This window comes from Dendrobates tinctorius, unplaced genomic scaffold, assembly GCF_039654945.1.
Source record: "Dendrobates tinctorius isolate UK_male_01 unplaced genomic scaffold, ASM3965494v1 ptg000380l, whole genome shotgun sequence".
Taxonomy (NCBI): Eukaryota; Metazoa; Chordata; class Amphibia; order Anura; family Dendrobatidae; genus Dendrobates; species Dendrobates tinctorius.
Genome location: NW_027362046.1, coordinates 31408 through 54233, shown reverse-complemented (window position 1 = coordinate 54233; position 22826 = coordinate 31408). Strand labels below are relative to the sequence as shown.

The following is a 22826-nucleotide window of genomic DNA, read 5'->3' as shown; positions in this document are numbered from 1 at the left end:
GCCTTGTTATGCTGCTTATACCACTCTGCTCCCATCGTAGCCATGGTTGCCAAATAAAAGACAGAAAAGAAAAACGGAGAAAAAGGGAGGGAATACTTGCAAGTACACACTAATGTCTCAGGACTAGTAACCACTGAGTCTGTTCTCCAAAACCTATGATGCAGGATTCCCGCAGGAACCGTGCAGGTCTTTAGTGAGAGGAATGATTGCTCAAACCAAATCACTAATGCTCTAGGATTATCCCACCGCTCTGCCACCAATATGTGACGAACAGCCCACCGCCGTTCATCCACTTACGGGCGACACTAACGGGGGTCCCGCTGCCACCAAAACGCGACGGACAGCGGACCCTGTGTCACCACTGTCACAATCCCACCACTGACACCGGTGTATCAGCGGACGGAGGGGCGTGACACAATGCCGGCACACGGCTATCACAGGCGCAGTGGGGCTTATCTTAGTTATCCCAACACTGGCACCATGTGACCAAAAATATCCAGCAAGCTAATCTCGCTCTACAATTTGCCGCAGGGGGAGTTTAATTTGGATGCCCCACCACTGCTATCAATCTTCCAAGTACTGCGGGGATTTATGTATATCCCACTTTCTCAGTTCCACTTTTGAACTTGCAGCTCTCCGGCACCCCCCTTACCCTCAGGTCAGTCAGGGAACTGCACCTAGGATAATTGGTCGCCGGACGGGCTGCCTGTTGTGAACCGGCAATTAGGCTTCTGCAGTAAGGGAATTATGAATGCTGGTGCCGCAGACCCTTATTCAGCTCTATAAGACCCTTCTAGACTGCCAGCAAGCCGCAATAGCCGTGCACAACGCGCTGCCACCAGTCACGGTTACTTAATTCACAGTGTTAAATTAAGAGGGTCCGTGGCACACCCCTTGAATTAGTAGCCATTATCTATCAAAGGCGTATAGTTCGAGTCTTAGAGCATAGAGACAGATCTAAATAATTATTTCATTTATTTTCCGAAAGAGGACAGTGATTACAGATAAAAGTTGCTATAAAATTGAGACATAAAATATGTACAGTACAGGTATAAAATAAAAGTGGAGAAAACAAAGAGATTATACTCACGGTTCCATATTGTTGTTAGGCAGACCATGCGGCTAAGGTGGGTGGAGGCGGAGCTGCACTTCTCCGCTCATCTGGGTCTTTCTAGCACGACGACTTGAGCTGTTCTGCTCTGGTTTTGTCCAGGAAATGCTTTAAAGACTTGCTATGTGACATCACGGAGAGATGCATGCTGGGTTAATCCCACCTCTCTCTTTTGGATGTAGAATTACACTAGAAAACTTATACTAATCATAACTCCGTGGGGGCAGCCCGCACAGACACATATAGGGCATCATTGGTTGTGATTTGTTGAGTACAATAATTCAAGACCAAATATGCAGTAGTTCTGATACACCGTTTAGCTGGAACACATATCTCAGGTTCTGAAAGGATTACGCTTCGCCAGAACCACGGTAGCGACGCTGTGACCGTCCGGATTACAAAAATGTGATTTTCATATCTCTAGGGTATTTGGTTCTTATGGTATAGTCTCTCATAGTTTTATTCGTTTCAAACAAAGAAGTTTTTCCCGCTCTGAAGAGGAGAGAAGGAAACAAATGGTTGTAACAGCAGGGGGGTCTCCTATTACTAGTGCGAACACAGGCTGTAGAGGAGGGGGGGTGGCACTGCTCTGTGTGTGTGTGAAGGGAGGAGGAATGAAGCTGCAGAGCTAGCAGCCTGGATTGTCATATCTGCCGGATCTTTCTGGAAAGTTACAACAGAAAACATCATATTTTGTGGACAAAACCCCATACCTCACAGACATTGTACATCACATGCCTTATCTGTTTTTCCATTGACAGATGATGGACCTGAGTGGGGACTTGTTTTTTGTGAGATGAAAATTGGTATTATTTTCGCCTACATATCATTGATTGATTTCTTTTTATTTGATATTTGGGAGGCAGAATGAACAAACAGTTGAACACCACACACTACTGGCTCATCCAACAAGGTTACTATTAGACTGTGAACTGTCATTGTCTTGGTAAATAATTAAAGTTTTTTACATAGCTTGCCATTTTTATGTACAGTTTAAGTAGAAATGATCAAAAATATAAAACTCAAGGATATTTTATTTAAAAAAAATGTTTTTTTTTATCTTAGATGACTGTACCAGGAGATCAGAGGGACAGCTGACATCTTCAATTTTTAAATTTGATGATCTTAAGATCCTACAAGATACAACTGAAGTGATTGCTGTTACTCCAGATATAGCATCATCCATTCACAGCAAAGATCTGTCATCTGATCCTATGAAACAGGTCCCATCTTCTGATTCATTACTGACTACTAAGGAAAATCAAAGTCACAAAAGAGGCATTACAAAACAAACTGCTCCTAAAGCAAAGAAGTCATTCTCATGTTCAGAATGTGGGAAATGTTTTAACAAGAAATCACTTTGTGCTACACACCATAGAACGCACACAGGGCAGAAGCCTTTTTCATGTTCAGAATGTGGAAAATGTTTTAACCAGAAAGGGAATCTTGTTAAGCACCAAAGAACTCACACAGGGGAGAAGCCTTTTTCCTGTTCAGAATGTGGAAAATGTTTTAACCAGAAAGGGAATCTTGTTCAACACCAAAAAACTCACGCAGGGGAAAAGCCTTTTTCCTGTCCAGAATGTGGAAAATGTTTTAACCAAAAAGGGAGTCTTGTTGCACACCAAATAACTCACGCAGGAGAGAAACCTTTTTCATGTTCACAATGTGGGAAATGTTTTGCACATAAATCACTGCTTGTTTCTCACCATAGAACTCACACAGTGGAGAAGCTTTTTCATGTTCAGAATGTGGAAAATGTTTTCAAGGGAAAACACGTCTTGATCGCCATCAAAGAACCCACACAGGGGAGAAGCCTTTTTCCTGTTCAGAATGTGGGAAATGTTTTAACGAGAAATCAAATTTTGTTACTCACTATAGAACCCACACAGGGGAGAAGCCTTTTTCTTGTACAGAATGTGGGAAATGTTTTAACAAGAAATCAGATTTAGTTAATCACCAGAGAATTCACACAGGGGAGAAGCCTTTTTCCTGTTCAGAATGTGGGAAATGTTTTAACCGGAAATTAAATTTGGTTATTCACCATAGAACCCACACAGGGGAGAAACCTTTTTCCTGTTCAGAATGTGGGAAATATTTTGCGCACAAATCATATTTTGTTAAGCATCACAGCAGTCACACAGGGGAGAAACCTTTTTCATTTTCTTAATGTAGGAAATATTTTACTTGGAAATCAACTGTTAATAAACATCAGAGATGTCACATAGGGGAGAAGCCTTTTTTTTGTTCATAATGTTGGAATAGTTTTAACCAAAATTGAATCTTCTTAAATAGGTTGTCTCTTGTCATTCCTCATGTTTGCTGACAAAAGGATAAAACTAAACTTTATTAATTTCAAATGTAAAATTATACAAATAATTCACCCCTTGAAGGTTAGTCAGAAGGTGATTGAGGCTATGTGCACATGGTGCGAATTCTGCTGCAGATCCACAGCGCATTTGGCCCTGCGGATTCGCAGCAGAACTGCATGTGATGTACAGTAGCATTAAAGGCTATGTAAAACAAAATCCGCAGTGCACATGCTGCGTTTTTTTCCGTGCAGATTTGGTGTGGAATGAAAAATGCAGCATGTCACTTCTTTTGTGCCGGTTTGCTGCAGTTTTCCACCTGCTCCATTCTAGAAATCTGCAGGTGGAAAACCGCAGGGGAAAACCGCACAAAATATGCAGTAAAATCGCACAAAAAATGCACTAAATCTGCAGGAAAAATGCAGGTCATTTGACCTGCGGATTTAGTAAATTTTGCGTGGAAAATTCCAAAGCAGAATACGCACCGTGTGCACATAGCTTAATAGACAAAACATATATCCCACATTTCCAAGCCTCTCATTTCTACGGGTTTCATCGTCCTCACCAAAGGCGACTCATCAGGAGACTATTTAATATTGACCTATATTCAAGAGAGACTAGACAAAAAACTAAAATCATGTATCATGTTATCCGAAACAGTCAGAAAACTAGCCCCATATTGGCAGATCCCAGACCTCAGACTATATACTGTGTAAGTTTATAACCCACTCCAGTGTCAGGAATAGATAGTATGTGACAATACAGTATAATTCTTGTGATTTTCTCCTATAGGGACTGCCCTAGTTTGGTAATGTAACTGCTGTTAATTAGTAGTGCAGACAAATTGTCCTAGACTAAACTCAGTCTTCAGACGGCCCAATATGTACCACTCAGGGAAAACGTACCTGCTCCAAAGATCATTAGCAGCTTCTAACTAATGGCCATGCTGCGGTCTGGAAGGGAATGAGTGCAATATCGTTATAAAGACTAGGGATATGTGCAGTCATAATGTCTGGGAGATCTGTGCCATTATTTAGTATGAATATGGAAATTATCTCTGAATGGTAAGTGTTCCCTGAGCGGTATATACGGTATTATCACATACTATCTATTCCTGACACTGGAGGGGCTTATAAACTTATACAGTATATAGTTTGAGGTCTGGGATCTGACAATATGTGGCTAGCTTTCTGACTGTTTCAGATAACATGATTTTAGGGTTTTCTTCATCTAGTCCTGCTTGAATATAGATCAATAATAAATAATCTCCTGATGAGTCGCCTTTGGTGAGGACGATGAAACCCGTAGAAATGTGAGGCTTGGAGAGTGAGTGTGTATACGTCACCTTACCCTATATGCTGAGATGTGGGGTACATGTTTTTTCTAATAGTCACCTTCTGACTAACCTTCAGGGAGTGATTTATAGTTTTACATTTGGAATTAATAAAGTTTAGTTTTATCATTTCGTCAGTGAATCTTCTAATCAAGGGATAATTACGTGTGTGTGTATATATATGTATATACACTACCGTTCAAAAGTTTGGGGTCACCCAGACAACTGTGTTTTCTATGAAAACTCATACTTTTATTAATCAAATGAGTTGCCAAATTAATTTAAAATCTCGTCCAGACATTGACAAGGTTGGAAAAAAAGATTTTTATTTGAAATAATAATTTTCTCCTTCAAATTTTTCTTTCGTCAAAGAATGCTCCCTTTGCAGCAAGTCCAGCATTGCAGACCATTGGCATGCGTACCATACGGTCAAGCTGCTCCCACAACAGCTCAATGGGGTTGAGATCTGGTGACTGCGCTGGCCACTCCATTACAGATAGAATACCAGCTATCTGCTTCTTCCCTAAATAGTTCTTGCATAATTTGGAGGTGTGCTTTGGATCATTGACCCGTTGTAGGATGAAATTGGCTCCAATCAAGCACTGTCCACAGGGTATGGCGATGCAAAATGGAGTGATAGCCTTCCTTATTCAAAATCCCTTTTACCTTGTGCAAATCTCCCACTTTAGCAGCACCAAAGCAACCCCAGACATCACATTACCTCCACCATGCTTGACAGATGGCGTCAGGCACTCTTCCAGCATCTTTTCAGTTGTTCTGCGTCTCACAAATGTTCTTCTGTGTGATCCAAACACCTCACACTTGGATTCGTCTGTTCATAACACTTTTTTCCAATCTTCCTCTGTCCAATGTCTGTGTTCTTTTGCCCATATTAATCTTTTCCTTTTATTAGCCAGTCTCAGATATGGCTTTTTCTTTACCACTCTGCCCTGAAGGCCAGCATCCCGGAGTCGCCTCTTCACTGTAGACGTTGATACTGGCGTTTTGCGTGTACTATTTAATGAAGCTGCCAGTTGAGGACCTGTGAGGTGACAATTTCTCAAACTACAGACTCTAATGTACTTGTCTTGTTGCTCAGTTGTGCAGCGGGGCCTCCCACTTCTCTTTCTACTCTGGTTAGAGCCTGTTTGTGCTCTCCTCTGAAGGGAGTAGTACACACCGTTGTAGGAAATCTTCAATTTCTTGTCAATTTCTCGCATGGAATAGTCTTCGTTTCTAAGAACAAGAATAGACTGTAGAGTTTCACATGAAAGTTCTTTTTTTCTGGCCATTTTGAGAGTTTAATGGAACCAACAAATGTAATGCTTCAGATTCTCAACTAGCTCAAAGGAAGGTCAGTTTTATAGCTTCTCTAATCAGCCAAACTGTTTTCAGCTGTGCTAACATACTTGCACAAGGGTTTTCAAGGGTATTCTAACCATCCATTAGCCTTCTTACACAGTTAGCAAACAAAGTGCCATAAGAACACTGGAGTGATGGTTGTTGGAAATGGGCCTCTATACACCTATGACGATATTGCATTACAAACCAGACGTTTGCAGCTAGAAAAGTCATTTACCACATTAACAATGTATAGAATGTATTTCTGAATCATTTAATGTTAGCGTCATTGTAAAAAACTGCTTTTCTTTCAAAAATATGGAAATTTCTCAGTGACCCTAAACTTTTGAATGGTAGTGCATGTGTGTGTGTGTGTGTGTGTGTATATATATATATATATATATATATACACACTCACTGGCCACTTTATTAGGTACACCATGCTAGTAACGGGTTGGACCCCCTTTTGCCTTCAGAACTGCCTCAATTCTTCGTGGCAGAGATTCAACAAGGTGCTGGAAGCATTCCTCAGAGATTTTGGACCATATTGACATGATGGCATCACACAGTTGGCGCAGATTTGTCGGCTGCACATCCCTGGTGCGAATCTCCCGTTCCACCACATCCCAAAGATGCTCTATTGGATTGAGATCTGGTGACTGAGGAGGCCATTTGAGTACAGTGAACTCATTGTCATGTTCAAGAAACCAATCTGAGATGATTCGAGCTTTATGACATGGCGCATTATCCTGCTGAAAGTAGCCATCAGATGTTGGGTACATTGTGGTCATAAAGGGATGGACATGGTCAGCAACAATACTCAGGTAGGCTGTGGCGTTGCAACGATGCTCAATTGGTACCAAGGGGCCCAAAGAGTGCCTAGAAAAAATTCCCCACACCATGACACCACCACCACCAGCCTGAACCGTTGATACAAGGCAGGATGGATCCATGCTTTCATGTTGTTTACGCCAAATTCTGACCCTACCATCCGAATGTCGCAGCAGAAATCGAGACTCATCAGACCAGGCAACGTTTTTCCAATCTTCTACTGTCCAATTTCGATGAGCTTGTGCAAATTGTAGCCTCAGTTTCCTGTTCTTAGCTGAGAGGAGTGGTACCCGGTGTGGTCTTCTGCTGCTGTAGCCCATCTGCCTCAAAGTTCGACGCACTGTGCGTTCAGAGATGCTCTTCTGCCTACCTTGGTTGTAACGGGTGGCAATTTGAGTCACTGTTGCCTTTCTATCAGCTCGAACCAGTCTGCCCATTCTCCTCTGACCTCTGGCATCAACAAGGCATTTCCGGCCACAGAACTGCCGCTCACTGGATTTTTTTTCTTTTTCGGACCATTCTCTGTAAACCCTAGAGATGGTTGTGCGTGAAAATCCCAGTAGATCAGCAGTTTCTGAAATACTCAGACCAGCCCTTCTGGCACCAACAATCATGCCACGTTCAAAGGCACTCAAATCACCTTTCTTCCCCATACTGATGCTCGGTTTGAACTGCAGGAGATTGTCTTGACCATGTCTACATGCCTAAATGCACTGAGTTGCCGCCATGTGATTGGCAGATTAGAAATTAAGTCTTAACACACAGTTGGACAGGTGTACCTAATAAAGTGGCCAGTGAGTGTATATATATATATATATATATACCATCAAGTAAATGTCCAGAAGAGACAATAAAGATATATGGCCCTTCAGCATAAATATTTAACTCCAATCCTTCCTTATGATAACGTAAGGACAAAAGAAGAGATCCATAAAAATAACATTTTTGTTTCAAATATTAAAAACAACAATTTATGTAAAATTAAGCAGAATGCCTCAAAAATCAGGACGGAACAACTCGTGCAAAAATCAGTGGAAAATACAAAGGTAATGAATGCCCATATATCCAAAGTTTAATGCCAAAAATATGCAAATAATTGTTTATCATAAAATGCACAGTGCCAGATATATGAAAACATATATTATTCTTCGACTAAAACGAAATTAAGGCATTATTTTCCATTGATTGTGCCACATCATATAAGGTCAAAAGACCAAACAGCCACTTAGCATAGACAGTATTCACTACAATGAACAGCTGAATAGACGACTGCTAAGTAATCCCAACAGTCAATAGCAAGAGGTGTGAATAGTAAAGGGAAAGCAGTGCATCTAATTCACTGATTATACCATGCCATGTAAGGTAATAGACCAAAATGTCACTAATTCTAAACAGTATGCATACTATAATCAGCTGACTGAACGCTAAATAATCCCAAATGTCAATAATAAAAGTTATAAGTAGTAAAGGGAATTGCCGTGATTCCGCACCCATAGGAATGCATGAGAATCGCTGACTTCCCGCATGTGGCTATGTCCACCATGCGGGAAGTTAAGAGTCTCATGTGCGGTTGGTACCCACGGTGTGGAGGAGAGGAGACTGTCCTCCAGGCCCTGGGTACCATACCCCTGTAAAAAAAAAGAATAAAAAATAAAAAATCGGGGTATATTTACCTTCCGATGTCCCGCGCTGCATTCCCGGCCTAAGCGTTCCCAGTAATGCTTTGCGGCAAGGTCCTGTGATGACATGGTCTCGTGAGATCGCTATAGTAACGCGAGACCAACGTCATCACAGGTCTCGCAAGGCATTACTGGGAACGCTGAGGCCCGGGATGGCAGCGCAGGACGCCGGAAGGTAAATATACCCCGATTTTTTATTTTTTTATCATTTTTAACATTCTGTCTTTTACTATTGATGCTGCATAGGCGGCCTCAATAGTAAAAAGCTGCTCACACTTGTCAAACACTATGTGTGACCAACCTGTCAATCACTTTCCAAGCGATGCTTCAAATCGCTTGGAAAGTGCTTGAGAAAATCGCACGCGAAAATCGCGGCAGAATCGCGGTGAAATCGCGCTGAAAAAAAACGTGCGATTTCTGGGAAGGAGTCCGATTTTCACTGTGCGTTTTAAAACGCTACGTGGGCACATAGCCTTAGTTAATTTGTGTTGCAAATCTGTAGTGTTGAATATATGATGTGAAATGTTTTTATGTGCAATATAATCATTATAATTTGTGATAACTAACCACAGTTGGTTACTATGCCCGGGCAGCGCCGAGCCCTTCAGCTAGTGGTAAATAAAGACACAGCCAGAATAAAGTCTGTTATTAGAAATAAAACAAAACAGTTTTCCTTTTTTATTTAAAAATAACAAACACAGTTATACTCACCTAACGCATATTTCCACCGAAGACCTCGTTCTCCTGTAATAAAAATAAAAATCAACACTATACCATACCTGTCTGTCGCTCTGTCACACGCCGTAATCCATGTCTGGGGGATAATTAGTTTTCAACCTGGACGGTGCCAAGATGCAACCATGCAGGCAGAGAACCACTGATGAATGAGCTGCTGCAAGAGCAGCATCATTGACCAGCGGTGACTAGGGATGGGCGAATCTACTCGTTAGGACTCGTTACTCTGCGAGTAGTAGGGGACTCGCAGGAGTCGGTACTCTGCGAGTTTCCAAGCGATTACTCGCACAGTAACGAGTCCAATGCAAATGCTAGCGTTTTCCAAGCGATCTCTAGCATCGCTTGGAGAACTGATTGACAGATTGTTCACACTCGTCAAACATAGTGTTTGACAAGTGTGACCAACTTTTTACTACTGAGGCCGCCTATGCAGCATCAGTAATAAAAGATAAAATGTAAAAAAAATAAAAAATATTGTTATTCTTACCCTCCGACGTCCCGCGCAGCCTTCCCGCCTCTCCACGCATCCGTTCCCAGTAGTCCTTTGCGAAAATGCCCGCGATGGCGTCCGTTCTCGCGGGATCGCGATGTCTCGCGGTGATTCGCGATGACATCGCGCGAATGACCGCGAGACTTCGCAATCCCGCGAGAACGAACGCCATCGCGGGCATTTTCGCAAAGGACTACTGGGAACGGATGCGTGGAGAGGCGGGAAGGCTGCGCGGGACGTCGGAGGGTGAGAATAACAATATTTTTTATTTTTAAATTCTATTTTTTACAGGGATATGGTGCCCAAAGCCCGGAGGACAGTCTCCTCTCCTCCGGACCGTGGGTACCATCCGCAAATGTTCTGCTTACTTCCCGCATGGTGTGCACAGCCACATGCGGGAAGTAAGCGGAACAAAAAAGATGGCAGCACAGGAATCGCTGCAATACTCGCATCCCCATTCATTAACATTGGACTCGCTAGACTCGCATCGAGTAGCGAGTTTCCGAGTCAGACTGGTTAGAGTCTAGCGATTCTGAGTATTTCAGGATTCCCCATCCCTAGCGGTGACATCATCGAGGTTTCCAGCCAGGCTGAACTGCAGTGACCTCAGGACCGAGGGAAAAAGTCAGTGATGAGGTCACCACAGTTCAAGCTAAGTGACTTCACAGCAGATCACCGTGAGAATTCTCTGTGTTATTTTTAAATAAAAAATGAAAACTGCGTTTTGTTTTATTTCTAATAAAAGACTTTATTCTGGCTGTGTCTTTATTTACCATATAACTATAGGATTAGTAATGGAGAGGTGTCTTCTAGACACCTCTCCATTACTAAGCCGTGGGCTTGATGTCACCTGACAATACAAGGGTGACATCAACCCCATAAATATGAACCCCACTTGCCACCACTACAGGGCAAGTGGGAAGAGTCAAGCAAAATGCCAGAATTGGCGCATCTCATAGATGTGCCTTTTCTGGGCAGCTGCAAGCTGCTTTTTTATCCTGGGAGGGTCAATATCCATGGCCCCTTACAAGCCTGAGAATACCAGCCCCCAGTTGTCAGCTTTAGCAATGCTAGTTGTCAAAAATGGGGGGGACCCCATGCTGATTTTTTAAATTATTATTTAAATAATTAAAAAAACAGTGTTGGGACCCCTCTATTCTTGATAACCAGCCTTGCTGAAGCTGACAGTTGAGGGTTACAGCCCCCAGTTGTGAGTTTTGTCAGACTGGTTATAGAAAATACAGGGGAACCCACGCTGTTTTTTTCATTCATTTATTTAGTTATAGTGCAGGCAGTGGGTGAGGAATACTCCCTTCATCCGCTCCTGCTGTCACTGTTCTTAGCAGCAGCAGGTGTAGGTTGATGGGAGTAATAGTCCCAAAAGCCCCCACCTGCTGTCATCATTCTGACTTTAATATAGCTCTCATCATTCTCCCTGCCGGCAGAGCAGGGGAGAATGATGAGAGCGTCTTCAGCACCCGCCACCGGGGAACAGCGCTTACTGTACCGCTTCTTCCATGTGGCCATCCATGTGGTACTGATGCTGCACACGGATGTCACAAGTGTTACACACATGTGCCACAAGTGTTACACACATGGACATCTCGGGTACCAGAAATATCAGGACGAGTGAAACCGGCCTTATACACAGTTCTCTTTAATTGCCTAATATTTCTTTTTGAAACTCATCTGACAGAAATATTGGAGCTTAGGATAGTATAGATTGTGAAGTCTCCGAGACCCATACTCTAATTACCCCAGAGAGGTTTCACCACTAGTTACTCATTTATTACTGATGAAGACTGTTGAGTTTGATCATTTCAGTAGTTCCTAATCAGGCCCCATTATTAGTATCTGACGTGTGTCACTTTATGTGGTGGTAAGTTTGGAATTCTTCACAAAGAATAATAGGAAACAAATGGATCTTACAAATTATTTTCCAGCTTCGCACTATACCCTACATACGGTTGTACACTACTGTCTGGGCACATGGCAGTGTTCAGAAGGGAAGGAGCGCCATTTAGCTATTTGAATGCAGATCTAGCTGGAATAGTTTGCAGACACAATGTATCGGGAGCACTGTTCATGGTCACCTGGCAGCTCAAAAGATGTCCACCATGAACATGCTTGGCACTTTCTTCTCTGCTTTCCATATCCCAAGGATTGCCTTGCTCATCACCCTTTAACACCATTACGTGGATCTGGACTTACACTGGGACCCCTAGGCTTGGACCATGGTGTTACCTGCTATTCTGTGGTGTTAGATGCCAAGAAGAATAGACAGGTAGCCGGGTCAGAACCAGAAGGACAGAATACAGAATCAGAAGACACAAGAGTAGTCAGTAAACGGGCCACGGTCACAACAGAGGATAAATACACAAGCCGCAAGCTGAGCACAGAGGACTGAACCAGAGGAGAACAGCGCTGTATCTGGCAGATCCTGGCCATGTGCTTTGCGCTTTAGTAGGGTGTGGTACTTGGCTGAAGTAGGGAGCAGATTACTCCAGCTGGACAGCAGGAACAGATCCCAGATGAGATTGGACACACCATATGCAGAAGCCCTAATATAACTAAATGACAGAAAACCAGAATAGTAGAAATCCCCATAAAGTGATTCCATGTTATAAATTAATTCACTGAGGGTTATAATCTATAGGAGGAGTGAATATTTTGACTCCACAGCCACTTTCTGGAAATTAACACACAGTGGATGTTGGAGAGTGAAAATTACACATTTGCCATTTTATTACCCAGCACATAGTGCCCAGATTGTTCTCCAGGAGACACACACCAAAAATTAAGTGGATTCTTCTCACTATAATATTGCTAAATACAGGGATCCTAAATGTTGTTTGCGCACACTGCAAGACTCCGAAGTGAGAGCGGATTTTGCTGGATTGGTTTGTAGAAACCTTGTTGCTTTTCAACAGCCTTTGAGTCACTAATAGTGTGGGAACCTCTGTTCTTCCATTGGCAGATGATGGACCTGAGTGGGGACTTGTTTTTTGTGAGATGAGAATTGGTATTATTTTCGCCTACATAACATTGATTGGTTTCTTTTTATTCGATATTTGGGAGGCAGAATGAACAAACAGTTGAACACCACACACTACTGGTTCATCCAACAAGGTTTTCTATTAGACTGTGAACTGTCATTGTCTTGGTAAATAATGAAAGTTTTTTACATAGCTTGCCGTTTTTATGGACAGTTTAAGTAGAAATGTTCAAAAATATAAAACTCAAGGATATTTTATTAAAAAATAATAATTGTTTTTTATCTTAGCAGATGACTGTACCAGAAGATCAGAGGGACAGCTGACATCTTCAATTTTTAAATCTGATGATCTTGAAATCCTACAAGATATAACTGAAGGGATTGCTGTTAGTCCAGATATATCATCATCCATTCACAGCAAAGATCTGTTATCTGGTCTTATGAAACAGGTCCCGCCTTCTGATTCATTACTGACTACTAAGGGAAATCAAAGTCACAAAGGAGGCAATAAAAAACAAACTGCTCCTAAAGCAAAGAAGCCATTTTCATGTTCAGAATGTGGGAAATGCTTTAACAAGAAATCTAATTTTGTTATACACCAGAGAACTCACACAGGGGAGAAGCCTTTTTCCTGTTCAGAATGTGGGAAATATTTTGCACATAAATCAAATTTTGTTACCCACCACAGAACTCACACAGGGGAGAAACCTTTTTCCTGTTCAGAATGTGGGAAATATTTTGCACAGAAATCAAATTTTGTTACTCACCAGAGAACTCACACAGGGGAGAAGCCTTTTTCCTGTTCAGAATGTGGGAAATGTTTTGGACATAAATCAGATTTTGCTACCCACCAGAGAACTCACACAGGGGAGAAATCTTTTTCATGTTCGGAATGTGGGAAATGTTTTAACACTAAATCATATTGCGTTAAGCACCAGAGAACTCACACAGGGGAGAAGCCTTTTTTCTGTTCAGAATGTGGGAAATGTTTTAACAATAAATCAGATTGTGTAAAGCACCAGAGAACCCACACAGGGGAGAAGCCTTTTTCCTGTTCAGAATGTGGAAAATGTTTTACCAATAAATCAAATTGTGTTAAGCACCAGAGAACCCACACAGGGGAGAAACCTTTTTCCTGTTAATGTGGGAAATATTTAACCAGAAAGCGCTTCTTAATCGCCATCAGAGCAGTCACACAGAGGAGAAGCCATTTTCATTTTCTTAATGTGGGAAATATTTTACTTTTAAATCAACTGTTAATAAACATCAGAGACGTCACATAGGGGAGAAGACTTTTTTCTGTTCATAATGTTTGACTAGATTTAACCACAATTAAATCTTCTTAAATGGGTTGTCTCTTGTCATTCCTCATGATTGCTGACAAAAGGATAAAACTATATACAAAGAATGGTTGCACTCTATCATGCTAAGGCATGTCAATGTGGAATATATGTAATTAGATTTGCAATACAGCTTTAGAATTATAGAAAAAATATATGAGACTCTTAGCATAAAATTTGGCCAAATATCTGCCCACCAGCCATCGTCAAGGCAGCCTCAAATCTGATGGGTACCTACACTGTGTGAATACCTCTCTAAGGCCGGGGTCACACTAGCGATTAAAACGGTCGAATGCAATGCGATAAAAAATCGCATTGCATTCGAACCCATGTTATTCTATGGGGCAGCTCCCATCATGCGATTTTTTATCGCATCCGATCCTCTGACCGAGACAATCGCAGCATGCTGCGATTGTCACCGATTTTCGGATCGGATTCGACAATGCATGTCTATGGGGGCGAGAAAAAATGGGAGTAAAAACGGAACCGATGTGTGAGTTGCGATAAAAATCGCACCAAAAGCCGGCAATTTTTTTTCCCTAAAGACAGTAAAATCACAGTGTTCAGTTAAATAAAGCAACGAATTAATAGATATAGACACATTAAATAAATATATATATATTTTATACATGTTATAGAGACACATTAATATCTATATTTCTAGTTCATACAGTTCTTAATTGCAGAATAGCCGCTGACACATTAGCCGGCTTTTGTATAATTCTGCTCCTGCCCGACATGAAATGACACATGGTTTACATATAGTTAACCATTTCATTTCATGTTTTTTATTTTATGTCTCTCACTATTAATTATATGAGGGCTTGTGGGTTAAATTTTGGGCTTGTAGGGGTTCATTTAAGGGGTTAATTTGTTGTAAATTACGGGGACTCTCTGCAGCCTCAGTGACGTCAGCGGGAGTCTCCGCAATTTAATACAACGAATTAACCCCTTAAATGAACCCCTACAAGCCCAAAATTTAACCTACAAGCCCTCATATAAATAATAGTGATAGACATAAAAAAAACAAAACATGAAATGAAATGGTTAACTATATGTAAACCATGTGTCATTTCATGTCGGGCAGGAGAATGTTATACAAAAGCCGGCTAATGTGTCAGCGGCTATTCTGCAATTAAGAACTGTATGAACTAGAAATATAGATATTAATGTGTCTATAACATGTATAATATATATATATAATGTGTCTATATCTATTCATTCTTTGTGTGGGGAAACCTGTCATTGGGCTCCATTATATGTCCATTTTGCTTTCCTGCGAGAAAATCTCGCCAGACGGATGTCAAAAGGATCTTTACATGCGATTAAAATCGCATCAATGAAGATAAATCGCATCAAAAACGCAACACTGGTTAAGATACCTTTGTGCGATTTCGGACCGTTAAAATGGGACCGATTTTTTTATTGGTTGTGTGTGACTCCAGCCTAAGGCTGATGTCTGAATTCCTGGGTGAATGTGGACATCTCTGTCAACAATGCCTGCATCTATAGGTAAGTAGGGACCTGCTGTAATTAAAATCACCACCTGGTGGAGGGCGGAGTGCTCGGTCAGTAAGCTAACATACAAGAGACAAAAAACTGACTGGCACATCCAAACTAATGTGAATAGGTGCATACCAAGAGGAGCCACCCTCACATACAATATACAAAGAAATATTTTGCACAGAAATCATATTTTGTTTTCCACCAAAGAACTCAGGGGAGAAGCCTTTTTCATGTTCAGAATGTGGGAAATATTTTGCACAGAAATCACAATTTGTTACCCACCAGAGAACTCACACAGGGGAGAAGCCTTTTTCCTGTTCAGAATGTGGGAAATGTTTTACCAATAAGGCCTCATACCCATTGGCGATTAAAAAAACAGTCCGATTTCTGGACTGGAAAAAAGGGTGGAGTGTTATGCCAGTGTCATGCGATTTTTTTTTTTCCAGCCACTCTTTTTCTACAGTCATTTACAGGACCATTTACAGTGTTCTATACCACAGAATGGTGATGTATCCATTAAAAACGGATGGAAAATGGATGGTCCATTTTTGGTCCGTTTTTTTAATCGCACCCATTGACTTGTATTGGTGCAATTTTTTTCTCAGACCGATTTTGACTGAGAAAAAAATCGCAAGTGAGATGTCACCCATTGACTAACATGGGTCCGATTGCAATCCGATTAAAAATTGGATTGCAATCGTCCGATTTCATCGCCAGTGAGTATGAGGCCTAAATCAAATTGTGTTAAGCACCAGAGAATCCACACAGGGGAGAAGCCTTTTTCCTGTTAATGTGCTTCTTAATCGACATCAGAGCAGTCACACAGAGAAGATTTTTTCATTTTCTTAATGTGGGAAATATTTTACTTTTAAATCAACTGTTAATAAACATCAGAGACGTCACATAGGGGAGAAGCCTTTTTTCTGTTCATAATGTTTGAATAGTTTTAACCACAATTAAATCTTCTTAAGGGGTTGTCTCTTGTCATTCCTCTCTCCCTCTTTCCTCATAGACTGTAAGCTTGCGAGCAGGGCCCTCATTCCTCTTGGTATCTGTTATGATCTATGTGATTATTGTTATGCTGTAATGTCTATTGTCTGTACAAATCCCCTCTGAAATGTAAAGTGCTGCGGAATATGTCGGCGCTATAGAAATAAAAATGTATTATTATTCCTAATGTTTGCTGACAAAAGGATAAAACTAAACTTTATTAATTCCAAATGTAAAACTATACCCAAAATTAACCCTCTGAAGGTTAGTCGGAAAGTGACTAATAGAAAAACATGTACCCCACAGTTCAGTATATAGGGTGAGGTGACATTTACACACTCACTCTCCAAGCCTCTCATTTCTACTGGTTTCATCGTCCTCACCAAAGATGACTCATCAGGAGACTATTTAATATTGACCTATATTCAAGCGAGACTAAACGAAAAAAAAAAACTAGTATCATGTTATCCGAAACAGAAAACTAGCCACATATTGGCAGATCCCAAACTTCAAACTATATACTTCGGAAGTTTATAAGCCACTCCAGTGTCAGGAATAGATAGCATCAGTTTGAATTTACCAAATGGCTTCAATGAAACAAAGAGTGAAAAATTTAAAGGGGTCTGAATACGAAGATTCTGGCTTGGCTTTTATCCTGTCATGTAACGAGGCTCGTTAAAGGGTCAACATTGACTTTTAGGATTGCTACTTCCAATAGGTGGCACTAGAGTTCTAGTCCTCTTCCTCTCTGAAGAGATGATTTGCATAATGCGCTGACGTTATTAATGGAGACCATTTTGGTGCAGATACGATCTTTTGGTCTTTCCTTTGTTGCATTGTAATGCAATGTTGCAGCGACTAAAAAAAGTAATTCTGGAGTTTTGACATTTTTTCTCGTTACACCATTTAGCGATCGGGCTAATTCTTTTTTATAGTGATAGATCGGGCAATTCTGAACGTGGCTATAACAAATATGTGTATGGGGTTTTTTTTATTGTTTTATTTTTAAAGGAGGTGAGTTGAACTTTTACATTTTTTTTTAATATTACAGCATTGTATCTTAATGAACCAGACGACAATTTTTTAGCAATGAAGAATAATAGAATGTTATCTGTATGTTGGTTTTAAATTTAAGTGTTGATTTCTAGTTGGTCAAGAAAACAGACTTTTGTTTGTGTACGCCGGTGATATTGACTTTTATTGTGCGCTTATCCTTGATCACTAGTGATGTTTGCTGATATGCTAATTATGCATTGTGTTATGGAGCCAGTTTTTTGACTTCTAAAGCAGAGAGGGAAAAACTGTGCAAATAGTTTAACCCTTCCTTACCGATGAAGTAATAGTTAGTCATCGGTAAGGTCCCATGCTTTAAGGTGGGCTCCGGCGGTGAGCCCACCTCAAAGCCGCGACATGTCAGCTGTTATGAGCAGCTGACATGTGCCCGCATTAGGTGCGAATGGAATCATCGTCCGCTCACGCCTATTAACTAGTTAAATCCCGCTGTTAAAGCTGACAGCGGGCATTTGAATAGCACTTCTGGCCGCTGGGCCGGAAGTGAGCTCATCGCTGACCCCTGTCATGTGATCGGGGGTCAGCGTCACGTTGCCTCTTAGAGACCTCTATGGTTGTTCCAGGCAGATGGCTTTGAGCACTGCCCGGTGGTCGGTGCTCAAAGCACAGCAGTAAATCTGCTACATATGGGCGATCTGCTCAAAGCCCATATGTAGCAGAGCCGATCGGGTTATGCATGCTTCAAGCCTCCTATGGAGGCTATTGAAGCATGCCAAAAGTAAAAAAAATGTTTAAAAATAAAAAAAATAAAAGTTCAAATCACTCCCCTTTTGCCCCAATCAAAATAAAACAGTAAAAAAAAATCCCACATACACATATTAGGTATCACTGTGTTCAGAATCGCCCGATCTATCAATAAAAAGAAGCATTAACCCGATTGCTAAACGGCGTAGCGAGAAAAAAATTCAAAACGCCAGAATTACGTCTTTTTGGTCGCCGCGACATTGCATTAAAATGCAATAACAGGCAATCAAAAGATCGTATATATAATTTTAAATCCCAAAAGGGAAAAAAAGGAGGGATTTTAAATATATCATACAATGTTATATTACATATAGTCAATTTATCCCATCAATTTTTATCATATTATCAAAAATCAATTTATTATATGGCCAAATTTATCATTAGTATAAAAAAGCATAAAGTGCATAGTGCATTTTAAATGTAAGGTAATTAAGCCATGATAGTGTGGGGTTAATCAAAAACTACCCACCTGAATTCATACTGTGTATGTGACCACCGCCACCTCACACTCCAACGCGCGTTTCACACGTAGTTTCTTCAGGGAAGAAACTACGTGTGAAACGCGCGTTGGAGTGTGAGGCGGCGGTGGTCACATAAACAGTTTTTATGCCCTCAAATCAGAGAGATGTGTCACACAAATTTCTTAATAAATAACATTTCCCTCATGTCTACTTTACATCAGCACAATTTTGGAAGCAAAAGAAGCAAAAATTTTTTTTGTTAGGAAGTTATAAGGGTTAAAAGTTGACCAGCGATTTCTCATTTTTACAACAAAATTTACAAAACCATTTTTTTTAGGGACCACATCATATTTAAGTCATTTTGAGGGGTGTACATGACAGAAAATACCCAAAAGTGGCACCATTCTAAACACTAGACCCCTCAAGGTGCTCAAAACCACATTCAAGAAGTTTATTAACCCTTTAAGTGCTTCACAGGAACTAAAGCAATGTGGAAGGAAAAAATTAATATTTAACTTTTTTTTGCAAAAAATTTACTTCAGAACAAATTTTTTTTATTTTGACAAGTGTTAAAAGAGAAAATCAACCACAAAATTTGTTGTACAATTTCTCCTGAATACGCCGATACCCTATATGTGGGGGTAAACCACTATTTCAGCACACGGCAGAGCTCGCAAGGGATGGAGTGCCGTTTGACTTTCTCAACGCAGAATTGGCTGGAATTGAGATCGGATGCCATGTTGCGTTCGGAGAGCCCTTAATGTGCCTTAACAGTGGAAACCTCCAACAAGTGACCCCATTTTGGAAACTAGACCCATTAAGGAACTTATCTAGATGTGTGGTGAGCACTTTGAACCCCCAAGGGCTTCACAGAAGTTTATAACGTAGAGCCGTGAAAATAAGAAATCTATTTTTTTCCACAAAGATGATCTTTTCGCCCCCAAATTTTTATTTTTTACAAGAGTAACAGGAGAAATCATACCCGCACAGTTGTTATGCGATTTGTCCTGAGTACGCCGATACCCCATATGTGGGGGGGAACCACTGTTTGGGCGCATGGGAGAGCTCGGAAGGGAAGGAGTGCCAATTTGGAATGCAGACTTTGATGGAATGGTCTGCGGGCATCATGTTGCGCTTGCAGAGACCCTGATGGGCCTAAACAGTGGAAACCCCCACAAGTGACCCCATTTTGGAAACTAGACCCATTAAGGAACTTATCTAGATGTGTGGTGAGCACTTTGAACCTTCAACTGCTTCACAGAAGTTTATAACGTAGAGCCGTGAAAATAAAAAATCCATTTTTTTCCACAAAAATGATCTTTTTGCCCCCAAATTTTTATTTTTACAAGGGTAGCAGGAGAAATCATACCCGCACAGTTGTTATGCGATTTGTCCTGAGTACGCCGATACCCCATATGTGGGGGGGAACCACTGTTTGGGCGCATGGGAGAGCTCGGAAGGGAAGGAGTGCCATTTTGGAATGCAGACTTTGATGGAATGGTCTGCGGGCATCATGTTGCGCTTGCAGAGCCCCTGATGGGCCTAAACAGTGGAAACCCCCCACAAGTGACCCCATTTTGGAAATTAGACCCCCTAAGGAACTTATCTAGATGTGTGGTGAGCACTTTGAACCCCCAAGCGCTTCACAAAAGTTTATAAACGCAGAGCCGTAAAAATAAAAAGTCTTTTTTTATTTCCACAAAAGTGATTTTTTAGACCCCAATTTTTAGACCCCCAAAGTTGGCAAATAGTGGAAACCCCTCAATTCTTGCTCCAACCCTAACCCCAACACACCCCTAACCCTAATCCCAACCCTAACCCTAATCCCAACCCTAATCCCTAATCCTAATTCTAACCCTAATTCTAGTTCGCCCTAACCCTAATTCTAACCCTAGTCGTGACCCGAGCCCTAACTCTAGCCCTAGCACAACCCTAACCCTAGCCTAACCCTAGCCCTAACCCTAGCCCAACCCTAACCCTAGCCCAACCCTAACCCTAACTCTAGCCCAACCCTAACCCTAGCCCAACCCTAACCCTACCCTAACCCTACCCTAACCCTAACCCTACCCTAACCCTAACCCTAGCCCAACCCTAACCCTAATGGAAAACTGAAAAAAAAAATATTTTCTTTATTTCATTATATTGGCCTCTATAAGGGAGTGATAAACGGGGGGGTTATGTACTTTTTTTTTATTTTGATCACTATGATCGTTTATCATAGTGATCAAAATAATGAATGGAATCTGCCAGCCGGAGCCGGCAGATTCCCGGCGGGCGCACTGCGCATGCGCCCGCCATTTTCAAGATGGCGGCGCCCATCGGAGGATGCCGGCGGGACGTGGGACCACCGGGAGGGGATGGAGGGCCACGGAGAGGTACCGGGGGGGGATCAGGGACCCTATTTCTCTCTCCTCTGATGTGCGATCACATCAGAGGAGAGAGAAATTAAATGTAAAATCGCGGCTTTTTTTTTTTTTTGCGGTCGCCGTTATAGGGTTAATAACGGCGATCGCAAAAGTGGGGGTCGGTAAAAACCGACCGATTCATGTTCTCTGGGGTCTCGGCTACCCCTGGCAGCCGAGATCCCGGAGAAAATCCGACACTGGGGGGCGCTATTCACTTAAATCACAGCGCCGTGAATTAACGGCGTTGTGGTTTTAGTACCCTTAATTACCGCCATTAAAAGGCGTATTGGCGGTCATTAAGGGGTTAATAACAGTGATGGATAATAAAATCTATGGAAAGAGTTTGTGGTGAAGTGTATACACTCCTAGAAATGTTTCCTCTACAATATAGAGATATAAATGATCAGTATTAGGACGTGTAACAAAGAGGAATCTGTTATTATATAGAGAGAATGTAATGAGCAATAAATGACGGGAATAATCGGGAATGAAATTGTTATTAATAATATAATGAGATCCCAGCACCTGACACTTCCCGGGATATATGGGCTTATATTAGAATCCCAATTACCAACTGGAAAGATAAAAACAAAGGGAAAAGGGCGGAACAAAAAACAAGCCCCAAACACCTCATAACCCACAATGTAAGGGCAGAAAAATACCGGAAATATAAGTGTCTATTCACACTGCAATATTAGTCACATGTGATCTGTGTCTCTCCCAGAAGAGAAGTCATCACAGCGTCATTCCCCGTAATAACCGTATAGAGGAGGAATTGATCGCGGAGAGAGCGTCCATTGTTAGAATAGTGGGGAGACACAGATGGGATCCAATGCTCCTGACTGTCCGGAGGTCTAGAGGATCGTCACCATCGGAGAGTAAAGTGCAGATCGGCGATCTTGTGACCGGTGTATTATGGGGAAATAAGAAACAAATAAGACACATTGAGGTCAGAGAAAACTGTTCTATGTAATAAAGAGTGTAGAGAACGAATTCCACCAAACCCCCTATAGGAAAGGGGAGAAGCGGAGAACTTCATCTACACCATTGGGATGTCAGGGATTTAATTGCCGGATCCATTTAGTCTCTAATTGTGACCAGATCTTTTCCCAGTCGCCCCCTATTGGTAACCAGGACCCTATCGGTGCCAGAGACACGGAGTAAGCTGGAATCACAGGTATGTGTTTTATAGTCAACTCCTCTAAGTCAGAAGCCATGAACATAACGCTGACCTGACACAACTAATTTCTAACTTTCCCTGTAAGTGGCAGAAAGACGCAATTAACCCCTTCATGCTGCGGCCCATTTTCGTTTTTTTGTTTCTATTTTTTCTTCCCTTCTTCCCAGAGCCATAACTCTTTATCTCTCTGTCCACATAGACATATGAGGCTTGATGTTTGCGGGGCGAGTTGTACTTTTCAATGACTCCCTTAATTTTACCACATAGTGTACTCAAAAACGAGGGAAAAATTCCAAGTGCGGTGA

General features: G+C 41.5%; 1 pseudogene; it reads left to right on the top strand.

Annotated features, from left to right (window-relative positions):
- The window catches only part of LOC141075934 (uncharacterized), a 36621-nt pseudogene extending 22445 nt beyond the window's left edge, over positions 1 to 14176 (top strand).
- Positions 14177 to 22826: the final 8650 nt, after the last annotated feature.